At 41.5% G+C, this 11,948-nt stretch overlaps 1 pseudogene; it reads right to left on the bottom strand.

Moving 5' to 3' along the window:
• Positions 1 to 8,570: 8,570 nt before the first annotated feature.
• LOC139567044 (U7 small nuclear RNA) lies at positions 8,571 to 8,621 on the bottom strand (annotated as a pseudogene).
• Positions 8,622 to 11,948: the final 3,327 nt, after the last annotated feature.

Here is an 11,948-nt window from a genome sequence, read left to right as displayed (position 1 = left end):
TCTCTTTTTGTTTTTACATGCACGTTCGATGTGACCCTTTTTCCCACTACTTCTGCAGTCTAAGTCTTTGCACCAACAGTCCTCTGCTTGGTGACCTGGTTTCCCATAGCGATAGCATGACTTGCCACCTCCTGCCTTGTTTTTTAACTCCTTATGCACTTAGGTCGATGCATTTAGCTGTTGTGCGTCTTTATTTGCCATTTCCATTGACGTACTCACTTCTATTGCTCTCTGCAATGTTATGTTACTCTCAGTCAAAACGCTCCACGTTTGTTTGCGTCTTTCTACTGCGAAAACCCCCCGAATTTAACTCAGACTTTCTGACGAAGATAATGAGCACAAACGTGAGAACGTTTCTTCCTCGTCGCCAGTTTTGTTGTAGAGCACACTGTATTACTTATACAACTATTATAAGGACTGGACATGAGACGGAGTAGAAATTAACGTGGGCATTGTTTAATGCGTTTCACAGGCAGAACATTTCAAGCATTTCAACATAGGTAAGCAAGGGGGGTTACAGGTGCCCTAAAGGGACAAAACTAGAATATCAATACACAACAGATATGTAAAAAATAAATGTTTTGTCATTTGGATATCCATGAGTGAGAGTATCTTAATCACCACAATCTACATTTTAAACCAGCCTTGGTTTAGTCACTCATATCATTTTTCTGCACACTATTTGAATTGTGTACAGAATAAACATTATCAAAGAAAAAATAAGCCATAATGAATACATTCCATATTTACAGTTGAAGTCGGAAGTTTACATACACTTAGGTTGGAGTCATTAGAACTCGTTTTTCAACCACTCCACAAATTTCTTGTTAACCAATTATAGTTTTGGCAAGTCGGTTAGGACATCTACTTTGTGCATGACACAAGTAATTTTTCCAACACTTGTTTACAGACAGATTATTTCACTTATAATTCACTGCATCACAATTCCAGTGGGTCAGAAGTTTACATACACTAAATTGACTGTGCCTTTAAACAGCTTGGAAAATTCCAGAAAATCATGTCATGGCTTTAGAAGCTTCTGATAGGCTAATTGACATAATTTGAGTCAATTGGAGGTGTACCTGTGGATGTATTTCAAGGCCTACCTTCAAACTCAGTGCCTCTTTGCTTGACAACATGGGAAAATCAAAAGAAATCAGCCAAGACCTCAGAAAAACAAATGTAGACCTCAAGTCTGATTCATCCTCGGGAGCAATTTCCAAACGCCTGAAGGTACCACGTTCATCTGTACAAACAATAGTACGCAAGTATAAACACCATGGGACCATGCAGCCGTCATACCTCTCAGTAAGGAGACTTGTTCTGTCTCCTAGAGATTAACATACTTTGGTGCGAAAAGTGCAAATCAATCCCAGAACAACAGCAAAGGACCTTGTGAAGATGCTGGAGGAAACAGGTACAAAAGTATCTATATCCACAGTAAAACGAGTCCTATATCGACATAACCTGAAAGGCCGCTCAGCAGGGAGGGGGAAGCCACTGCTCCAAAACCGCCACTAAAAAAAGCCAGACTACAGTTTGCAACTGCACATAGGGACAAAGATTGTACTTTTTGGAGAAATGTCCTCTGGTCTGATGAAACAAAAATAGAACTGTTTGGCCATAATGACCATCGTTATGTTTGGAGGAAAAAGGCGGATGCTTGCAAGCCGAAGAACACCATCCCAACCGTGAAGCACGGGGGTGGCAGCAACATGTTGTGGGGGTGCTTTGCTGCAGGAGGGACTGGTGCACTTCACAAAATAGATGGCATCATGCAGTAGGAAAATTATGTGGATATATTGAAGCAACATCTCAAGACATCAGTCAGGAAGTTAAAAAGCTTGGTCACAAATGGGTCTTCCAAATGGACAATGACCCCAAGCATACTTCCAAAGTTGTGGCAACAAAGTCAAGGTATTGGAGTGGCCATCACAAAGCCCTGACCTCAATCAATCCTGTGGGCAGAGCTGAAAAAGCATGTGCAAGCAAGGAGGCCTACAAACCTGACTCAGTTACACCAGCTCTGTCAAGAGGAATGGGCCAGAATTAACCCAATTTCTTGTGGGAAGCTTGTAGAAGGCTACCTGAAATGTTTGACCCAAGTTAAACAATGCTACCAAATACTAATTGATTGTATGTAAACTTCTGGCCCACTGGGAATGTGATGAAAGAAATAAAAGCTGAAATAAATAATTCTCTACTATTATTCTGACATTTCACATTCTTAAAATATAGTGGTGATCCTAACTGACCTAAAACAGGGAATTTTTATTAGGATTAAATGTCAGAAATTGTGAAAAACTGAGTTTAAATGTATTTGACTAAGGTGTATGTAAACTTCTGACTTCAACTGTATGTATACTGTATATACAGTGTGAAGGTGAGCCATCGAAAAGTGGGAGAACTTGTTTTGTTTTACAAACAGGTTTATTAGTTAACCTTTCCATTCAAACTTGATGTTACAATTAAGTATTGGCAACCATTTTTTTTACATGATATGTATTACTTTAATAGAAGTGTGTTAAGTGTACACAGTGCAGTATTGAAAAAAACAGAGGGATAAAACGCACATGATGCTAGTTACACAGTGACTAAGGTCAGCATGAGTGTACAAAACATTAGGAACACCTTCCTAATATTTGAGTTGCACCCCTTTTGCCCTCAGAATAGCATCAACTCTACAAGGTGTCGAAAGTGTTCTACAGGGATGCTGGCCCATGTTGACTCCAATGCTTCCCACAGTTTTGTCAAGTTGGCTGGATGTCCTTTGGGTGGTGGACCATTCCTGATACACATGGGAAACTGTGGAGCGTGAAAACCCAGCAGCGTTCACCTGGATTAACCTGGTCAGTCTAGGTCATGGAAAGAGCACCTGTTCCTAATGTTTTGTACACTCAGTATCAAATCACTAAATAAATACTAAGGGGTATACTGTATGTTATAGTATATCTTGATATATTTAATTGTTTTTCTTTCAGACATTCAAAGTGCCACAGTCCAGCGATATTGTCTTATGACATCTCATTTGAACCTTCAGGGGATATGCAGTACATGGTTATGCCAACATAGAACATACTGTATTCCAAAGTGTACCCAATGTGTGTGGAGTGTACCCAAATATTGCATTAAAAAAAAAACATCTTGCCTTGATGGGTAAAATAGATCCATTTACATGGGTAAAATCTTACAGTAGACTGGAGAGACCTTCAATATCCATCAAGGACTATTTGGCCATAATGGCCATCCTTATGTTTGGAGGGAAAAGGGGATGCTTGCAAGCCGAGGACACCATCCCAACCGTGAGGCACGGGGGTGGCATCATGTTGTGGGGGTGCTTTGCTGGAGGAGGGACTGGTGCACTTCACAAAATAGATGGCATCATGAGGCAGGAAAAGTATGTGGATATATTGAAGCTTGGTCGCAAATGGGTCTTCCAAATGGACAATGACCCCAAGCATACTTCCAAAGTTGTGGGGAAATGGCTTAATTAAAACAAAGTCAAGGTATTGGAGTGGCCATCACAAAGCCCTGACCTCAATCCTATAGAAAATTTGTGGGCAGAACTGAAAAAGTGTGTGTGAGCAAGGAGGACTCAGTTACACCAGCTCTGTCAGGAGAAATGGGCCAAAATTCACCCAACTTATTGTGGGAAGCTTGTGGAAGGCTACCTGAAACATTTTACCCAAGTTAAACAATTTAAAGACAATGCTACCAAATACTAATTGATTGTATGTAAACTTCTGACCCACTGGGAACCACTTGGTGGCAATGTATACCTAGGGGATGTTATGAAACCAGTTCTACAGTTCAAGTCAGAAGTTTACATATACCTTAGCCAAATACATTTAAACTCAGTTTTTCGCAATTCCTGACATTTAATCCTAGTAAAAATTCCCTGTCTTAGGTCAGTTAGGATCACCACTTTATTTAAAAAATAGTTCCCTCAAACTGCATATTTGTTACTTGGAGAGTGGCGTGCCTGGAGAAGTTGGTGTGTAGTGTCTAGTCTGGAGACATGCCCATACAAACATATCTCACACACACACAACCTATGGGGCACTGTTCAGAAGTAGTGCACTAAATAGGGCACAGGGTTACATTTGGGACGCAAATCATATTAAACCTCAGAACACAAATGATCATGTTTTGCATCATTCCCCAGTTAGATCAATGGGGGATGTTGGTGGCAACTCTACACATTTTTCACCAGGCAACCATCAGCCCCCCCCCCCCCCCCCATGAGGCATGAGGTTGTAAGTAACATTTCCCAGGACATAGACATATCTGATATGGGCAAAAAGCTTAAATTCTTGTTAATCTAATTGCACTGTCCAATTTACAGTAGGTATTACAGAGAAATAATACCATGCTATTGTTTGAGAGTGCACAGTTATGAACTTGAAAATCTATTAATAAACCAATTAGGCACATTTGGGAAGTCTTGATACAATTTCCCCCCCCAGAATTACAATGGTTCATTTGATCAGTCTAAAACTTTGCACATACACTGCTGCCATCTAATGTCCAAATCCAAGTTGCGCTTAGATTCCTAAGTCATATATTGGCCTTTCTCTTGCATTTCAAAGAAAATGGGGAAAACAAATAAAACCCATGTTTTTTTCTTTGTATTATCTTTTACCAAATCTAATGTGTTATATTATCCTACATTAATTTAACATTTCCACACTTCAAAGTGTTTCCTTTAAAATGGTATCAAGAATATGCATATCCTTGCTTCAGGTCCTGAGTTACAGGCAGTTCGATTTGGGTATGTCATTTAGGCGTCCATTAAGCTGGCGTCCATTCAATCTCTCCCTTTGCAAAGCTTGTGGATGTTAAAGTAATTTGGAAGTGGGGTCTATGCATGTTCCTTAGGGCTAAATGGCACTTGAAGTCTGCAAGTTTTGATGACAAGATGCAAGATTAAATTCCTTAAATGACTGTGACCCAACTACATTCCTCTACATTAGCCAATAAACTGACAATAGTGCTTTCCCCCACAAGTTTCATCATTATGAAGCAAAACAAAGTACACACAATACACTTTGTCACAAACTGAAATTAGGCTAACTATTAGAATTTTAGAAACCAGGAAATGGCAGAGTGATTTCTGCACATTGCACCTTTGACAATGATTGCTGGGAGAAATGGATGATTTGGTTTAAGATTCATAGATGAAGCTATGGATGCAAGGACTCAACATCAACTGTCAGATTTTTTTAATCTGTAGCTTGCAAACCGGCCCTTGATGTTCAATAAAATAACAGTAGTGAGGCTATATACAAGGGGTTACGGTACAGAGTCGATGTGCGGGGGCATCGGTTAGTCGAGGTAATTGAGGTAATCCTTGGCGTCGGACTCGTTAAAGAAAAAAATCTTTGTCCAGTTCTAGGGGAGAAATCGCTGTTCTGATGTCCAGAAGTTATTTTTGGTCATAAGTGACGGTAGCAGCAACATTATGTATAAAATAAGTTACAAACAACGCGAAAAAACTAACTAAATAGCACAGTTGGTTAGGAGCACGTAAAAACGGCAGAAATCCCCTCCAGCGCCATTCAATGTGATTAGATAGTTACTCCTGTAGATCTATGGTTGGCCAATAATGCCAGCACAGAGTGTAAACAGGACCGCGATGGAAACAATAGGCCAATATGTCAGGACACGACTATTCAACAGCTCTTCTCTTCAGGATTAAAAACAAATGTTAATGAGAAATAGCTAGGTTTCAAACATTTTCTTTAACGTAAACAGAATCTACTCTTCCAATTATATTTGTTACTTCAGAGGTCATTCAGGTCAACGATGCACCAACGCTTCAAAAACAAAAGACAAAATTAGAGAATTAAAAGGGATCAAAGGCTTCATTGAAAATGTCAGTAGAGTCACATTTTGAAACAGATGCATTTAAAAATGTGCTCTGTGCTCCTGTCCCAAAAAAATTTATGACTTAGCTACTTCTTTCGGCACTGGAGACAAACCACCAGCTATACCCAAAATAACTTGTATCCAGAGAGTCAGTAGATAGGCTACAGTGGTTTGCGCCAGTGGGCGACTGAAGATGAACTACATGAGCACGGCCATTTGTGCAATGTCATCTGCTGTGCTGTAACGCCACATGAATTCAAATGTACCCTCCCCTCCCTGTTTCAGTCACTCAGTCTGAGTCCTGAGGCGCAAAATCTGACAGCTGTATTTTATCAGCCTCTGAATGTATTTGACTATATATGCAAAAGTATGTGGACACCCTTTCAAATGAGTGGATTTGGCTATTTCAGCCACACCCGTTGCTGACAGGTGTATAAAATTGAGCACACAGCCGTGCAATCTTCATAGACAAACATTGGCAGAAGAACGGCCTTACTGAAGAGCTCAGTGACTTTCAACGTGGCACCGTCATAGGATGCCACCTTTCCAGCAAGTCCTCAAATGTCTGTCTTGCTAGAGCTGCTCTGTGCAACTGTAAGTGTTGTTATTGTGAAGTGGAAATGTCTAGGACCAACAATGGCTTAGCCGTGAAAGGGTAGGCCACACAAAATCGTCTGTCCTCGGTTGTAACACTCACTACCAAGTTCCAAACTGTCTCTGGAAGCAACAAGAACTGTTTGTCGAGAGCTTCATGAAATGGGTTTCCATGGTCGAGCAGCCACACACAAGCCTAAGATCACCATACGCAATGCCAAGCGTCGGCTGGAGTAGTGTTAAGCTCACCGCCATTGGACTCTGGAGCAGTGGAAAAGTGTTCTCTGAAGTGATGAATCACGCTTCACCATCTGGCAGTCCAATGGACAAATCTGGGTTTGTCGGATGCCAGGAGAACGCTACCTGCCTCAATGCATAGTGCCAACTGTACAGTTTGGTGGAGGAGGAATAATGGTCTTGGGCTGTTTTTCATGTTTCGGACTAGGCTTCTTAGTTCCAGTGAAGGGAAATCTTAATAGCATACAATGACATTCTAGACGATTCTGTGCTTCCAACTTTCAGCATGACAATGCCCCTTGCACAAAGCCAGGTCCACACAGAAGTTGTTTGTCGAGATCGGTGTGGAAGAACATGACTGGGCTGCACAGAGCTCTGACCTCAACCCCATCGAACACCTTTGGGATTGGAGCACAGACTGCGAGCCAGGCCTAATCACCCAACATCAGTGTCCGACCTCACTAATGCTCTTGTGGCTGTAGTGGAAAGCCTTCCCAGAAGAATGGAGGCTGTTATAGCAGCAAAGGGGGGACCAATTCCATATGAATGCCCATAATTATGGAATGAGATGTTCGACGAGCAGGTGTCCACATACTCTTGGTCATGTAGTGTATATCACCCACAAAATTAAAATGTTGCCCCAGTGATGCCATTGTCATTCGTTAATGCACACAGTTTGGCAATATCAGAAAATGAATTTGGACCCAGGGTTTTCAGTTATTGTAGAGCTTGAAATGAAATATTAATCACTCATATTGCAACATATATAACGTTAAATGCATAAACATCACACTGCACCTTAATGACAATTTTTTTCATGAATCTGTCAAATAAGCAGTCAAATTTCACGAGGAAACACAAAGACAGGGTTTACCTAAAAAAAGATAATTAAAGCACAGTGAGTAACTTGTCAGCATAGATACCTTGTCACTTGCAGCTCTGGCAAAGTAAAGGAGGCAACAATGTGATTCTCACTCTATAGTGGCCTTCCAATATCTTGCTGATGACAAAGTTTTAATTCCGAGGTAATTTAGTATTTTGAATCACTTTTAATGATGCTGAATGACCGACAAACCAAATAACACTTACTAAGAAATATGTTGTTTACTAAGGGGATAACATTAGAGCACGAGCCTATTATCACCCCTACTCTGCCCCCCTTGAAAGTATCAGGTTACCTTGCAGTGTATTGATCGAGATAATCCTATTTTTTCAGCAGGATGTCTTATTACTTACGCCATTAATATAGCATTAAGCCCCAGGGGTTACAGTTCCTCCAGTTCACCCATATGGTCTCTGGGTGCTGCTGCTTTCTGCCTTGAGTGGGTACCATAAGTTACAATGGTGGTTTCTTGGCATGCTCATGATGCATCCCAAAATGCACCCTATTCCCTGTACAGTGCACTACTTTTAAACAGAGCCGTAAGGGAATATTTTGTGTACTAAATAGGGAGCCATTTGGGAAGCAAACTCACTATAAAAAAATGTAGGAAAAAATGATCCCACACCGGCATTTTATAGTCAGCTGCTACTTACGAGACAACTTGGTCACCCATAGACATTCACATAAAGCCAGCAATTCATGGATGTTAAACACACCTGGATTGCCTACCAGTAGGAAAAACTTTGACTGACTAATTGATATTATGAAGAGATCTGCCCACATGAAAAAAATACTATGGTATAAATGCTGTAGTATTACTATGTTTATATACTATAATATTCACTGTAGTGTTTTTGTGGACTACTGTAGTATACTGTAGTGTTTTTGCGAACATGACTGTAGTATACTATAGTATTTACTGTAGTGTTTGTGGACATGACTGTAGTATTTACTATAGTGTTTTTGTTGTATTATCTCTGACAGAAGTGTGGGCTTTCTCCTTGAAGAAACCTACTAGACAAATAATAAGAGCACATTTTCCCTAACTTTTAAGTAGGTAGGACTGGGGTTTGAATGGATAGGTTCATAGCTTCTACTCTTTTCTATAACCTGTGTGGAACTCAATATACAGTATGGTTTATACTTGGCATGTACGTTTCTCACTAATGGGTAGCACAAATTGGGATAAGGAGAGGGGAATGGGCAGGGTATATGCACATTTAAATTATAACATCAATACACTTTGTAGTATAGTATTCCCTACAGTATACTACATACATCTATAGAAAGTACTGTAGTATCCTATAATAAACTATTCTTTTTCATGTGGGTATGAGGGTGTTAACCATGATTTATTTCCATAAATAAAATGATCTTATTCATTCAAAGCATTTTCAAAATGTAGTTGACCCTTGACCGGGAGTCCCGTAGGGCGCTGTACAATTGGCCCAGCGTCTGCCAGGTTAGGGGAGGGTTTGCCCGGGGGTGCTTTACTTGGCTCGTGCTCTAACGACTCCTTGTGGCGGGCTGGGTGCCTGCAGGCTGACTCCGGTTGTCAGTTCAACAGTGTTTCCTACGACAAATTGGTGTGGCTGGCTTCCGGGTTAAGTGTGTGGGTGTTAAGAAGCGTGGCTTGGCAGGTCACGTCTCGGATGACGCATGACTCGACCTTCGCTTCTCCCGAGCTCGTTGGGGAGTTGCAGCGATGAGACAAGCTCGTAATTGGATCGCAATTGGATATCACAAAATTGGGGAGAAAAAGGGGGTAAAAAAATACATGTAAATAAGTAATAAAAGCACATTGTGTGCAGCATCCATTCATTGGTATTATCACAATCCAAATAAGTGTGTTCAATAGAAAGGTTGGTTTGCTCATAGATTTGTAGACCTTACATTGGCGCACAGAAACGCAATCCACAATAGAAATAAAGACATGTGAATACAATGGAGGAAGACAACTGAAATGAGTGCGTTCAGAAAGTATTCACACCCATAGACTTAATTTAAAAAAAATGTAATATAGATTATACAGATTAAATATAGATTTTTTTTGTCACTTGCCTACACGCAATACACCATCATGTCAAATTGGAGTTACGTTTTTCAACATTTTTACTAATTAATTTAAAATGAAAGGCTGAAATGTCTTGCGTCAATAAGTATTCAACCCCTTTGTTATGGCCAGACTAAATAAGTTCAGGAGTAAACATTTGCTAAACAAGTCACATAATAAGTTGCATGGACTCACTCTTGTAATGAACACGATGGGAGACAGAGAGCTGGTTTCAAGAGCAGGGCGCAGCAGGTGTTCATTGTAAAGGACCACAGGAGGAGGCAGGTAGCTGGGTCCAGGGGCAGGCATAAGGTCATAAGGTCCATAAAGGCAACACTACAGGCAGGGAAAAGGCTAGTAATGTCGTCCGGGAGGTGGACTTGTGTCGATTTTTTTGTGTGTCTGCTGCACAGAGGGAAAGGGCACTATGCGTTTCGCAACTTGGGACAAGAGCAGTGTCCTGCTTTGCTGTGTCCTGCTTTCAGTTTGTGCTTTAGTAAGGTTGACTTCTTTGCGTTTATTGCTATGGTCATTCATTGTACCGCACAAATGGAAAGAAAATCACAGAAGATAGAATTAGTAGTAGCAGCTAGACAAGTAGCTAGCTAGGCTAGCGTGTACACTTTCTGATAACCTCGTAGCCCCAGCTCAGCAACTCACATATGGCAGGCTATTGTCACATGGGATGACGCTGAGAGACGAAGCAGGTACGGGGAGTCAAACGTTTAATAAGGCACGGACATTGAATGAGGCAGGAACAGCGTCAGCAAACGAGTAACACAAACAAAAAACAATTAATGCAGCAGCAGGGAACAGAGCAAGGGAACTTGCAAATATAGGGGAGGAAATAAACAGGTGATGAATGAGTCCACGTGAGTCCAATATCGCTGATGCGCGTGACGAGGGAAGACAGGTGTGCGTAATATATTGCAGGAGTGCGTGATGCAGGGCAGCCTGGCACCCTCAAGTGCCAGGGGGGGAGATCGGGAGCAGACGTGACACCTATGGAACTATAATTAGCATTGGGTGAGGAAATATTTGTATGCTGATCTATCTATCAAGCCAGCTTATTAATTGAAAGCGAGGGTTGTTTTCGCTTGCTAATGTTACATGACTGACATCTGCATTCGACCATGTGTGCTGGCAAGATAGCCAATGAAATGGCTGAGGCAGGGGTAGTTAGCTAGCTAACTGGTAAGCAACTGGCAAGCAGCTTGTGTTCATTCGCTGTTCAAACAAGATAGCTGAACAATAACTGGAACCCAGCTAACTAGCTAGTCAAATAGTTAGCTAGGTAGCTGGATGCTACAGCTTATAGATGGACTATATAACATTAGCTAGCTAGCTAACGTTACTTTTTCTGCATACATGCATGCTGCATAATGCGATGGGTGAAGATTGGATAAAAACTATTGTGAGATAATTGTTGCTATTTTCATAGATGGAACAGATTAGCTATCTATCCAACATTGATATTAGGGCTAGCTGGCGGGCTAGCTGGCTGGCTAGCTATGTATTTAGAAAAAAAATACACACAAATACATGGCTCTGGCTAGCATACAGGTCAGCTGCAACCAAGGCAATGTAGCTTTTGTACCTAGCAAGCATTTCCTCCATGAACAAAGCAACTAGCTATCTAGCTACCAACCTAGAAATATGAGGCTCGATAACAAGAGAGTAGTGTTGATGATTATATAGACATTTTAGAAAACAGAGTATATTAGTTATTCATTAGATAATCTAGCAAGTCCGGCGGTGGTCTGCATATGGTTTCCTATGCGTTCCTATGCGTTCTTGAGTCCACCTTTCTGACGCTCGCAACACGGAACTACCAGAATGACTTTGTTTACAAACATTCTGATTTGGTCTATAGTAAGCACTACACAATCGTAGAATACTACAGTGTGTAGTATAGTACTCTACAGTATACCACAAAATTCTATAGACATGATTGAGGTATCGCTGGAGGCTCCAGACTGGAGGCTCCGGACTGGAGGCCGTCGCTGGAGGCTCCGGACTGGAGGCCGTCGCTGGAGGCTTCGTGCCATGGATCATCACTGGAGGCTTCGTGCCATGGATCATCACTGGAGGCTTCGTGCCATGGATCATCACTGGAGGCTTCGTGCCATGGATCATCACTGGAGTCTTCTTGCCATGGATCATCACTGGAGTCTTCGTGCCATGGATCATTTCTGGAGGCTTCGTGCCATGGATCATCACTGGAGGCTTCGTGCCATGGATCATCACTGGAGGGAGGAGACGTATGGGCAGTCTGCTACGTTGAGCTGCCACAGGGCTCACCAGGCTGGGGAG

Source organism: Salvelinus alpinus, unplaced genomic scaffold, assembly GCF_045679555.1.
Source record: "Salvelinus alpinus unplaced genomic scaffold, SLU_Salpinus.1 scaffold_40, whole genome shotgun sequence".
Lineage (NCBI taxonomy): Eukaryota > Metazoa > Chordata > Actinopteri > Salmoniformes > Salmonidae > Salvelinus > Salvelinus alpinus.
The sequence above is the reverse complement of the archived record's forward strand: the minus strand, read 5'-3'. Positions and strand labels throughout refer to the sequence as shown.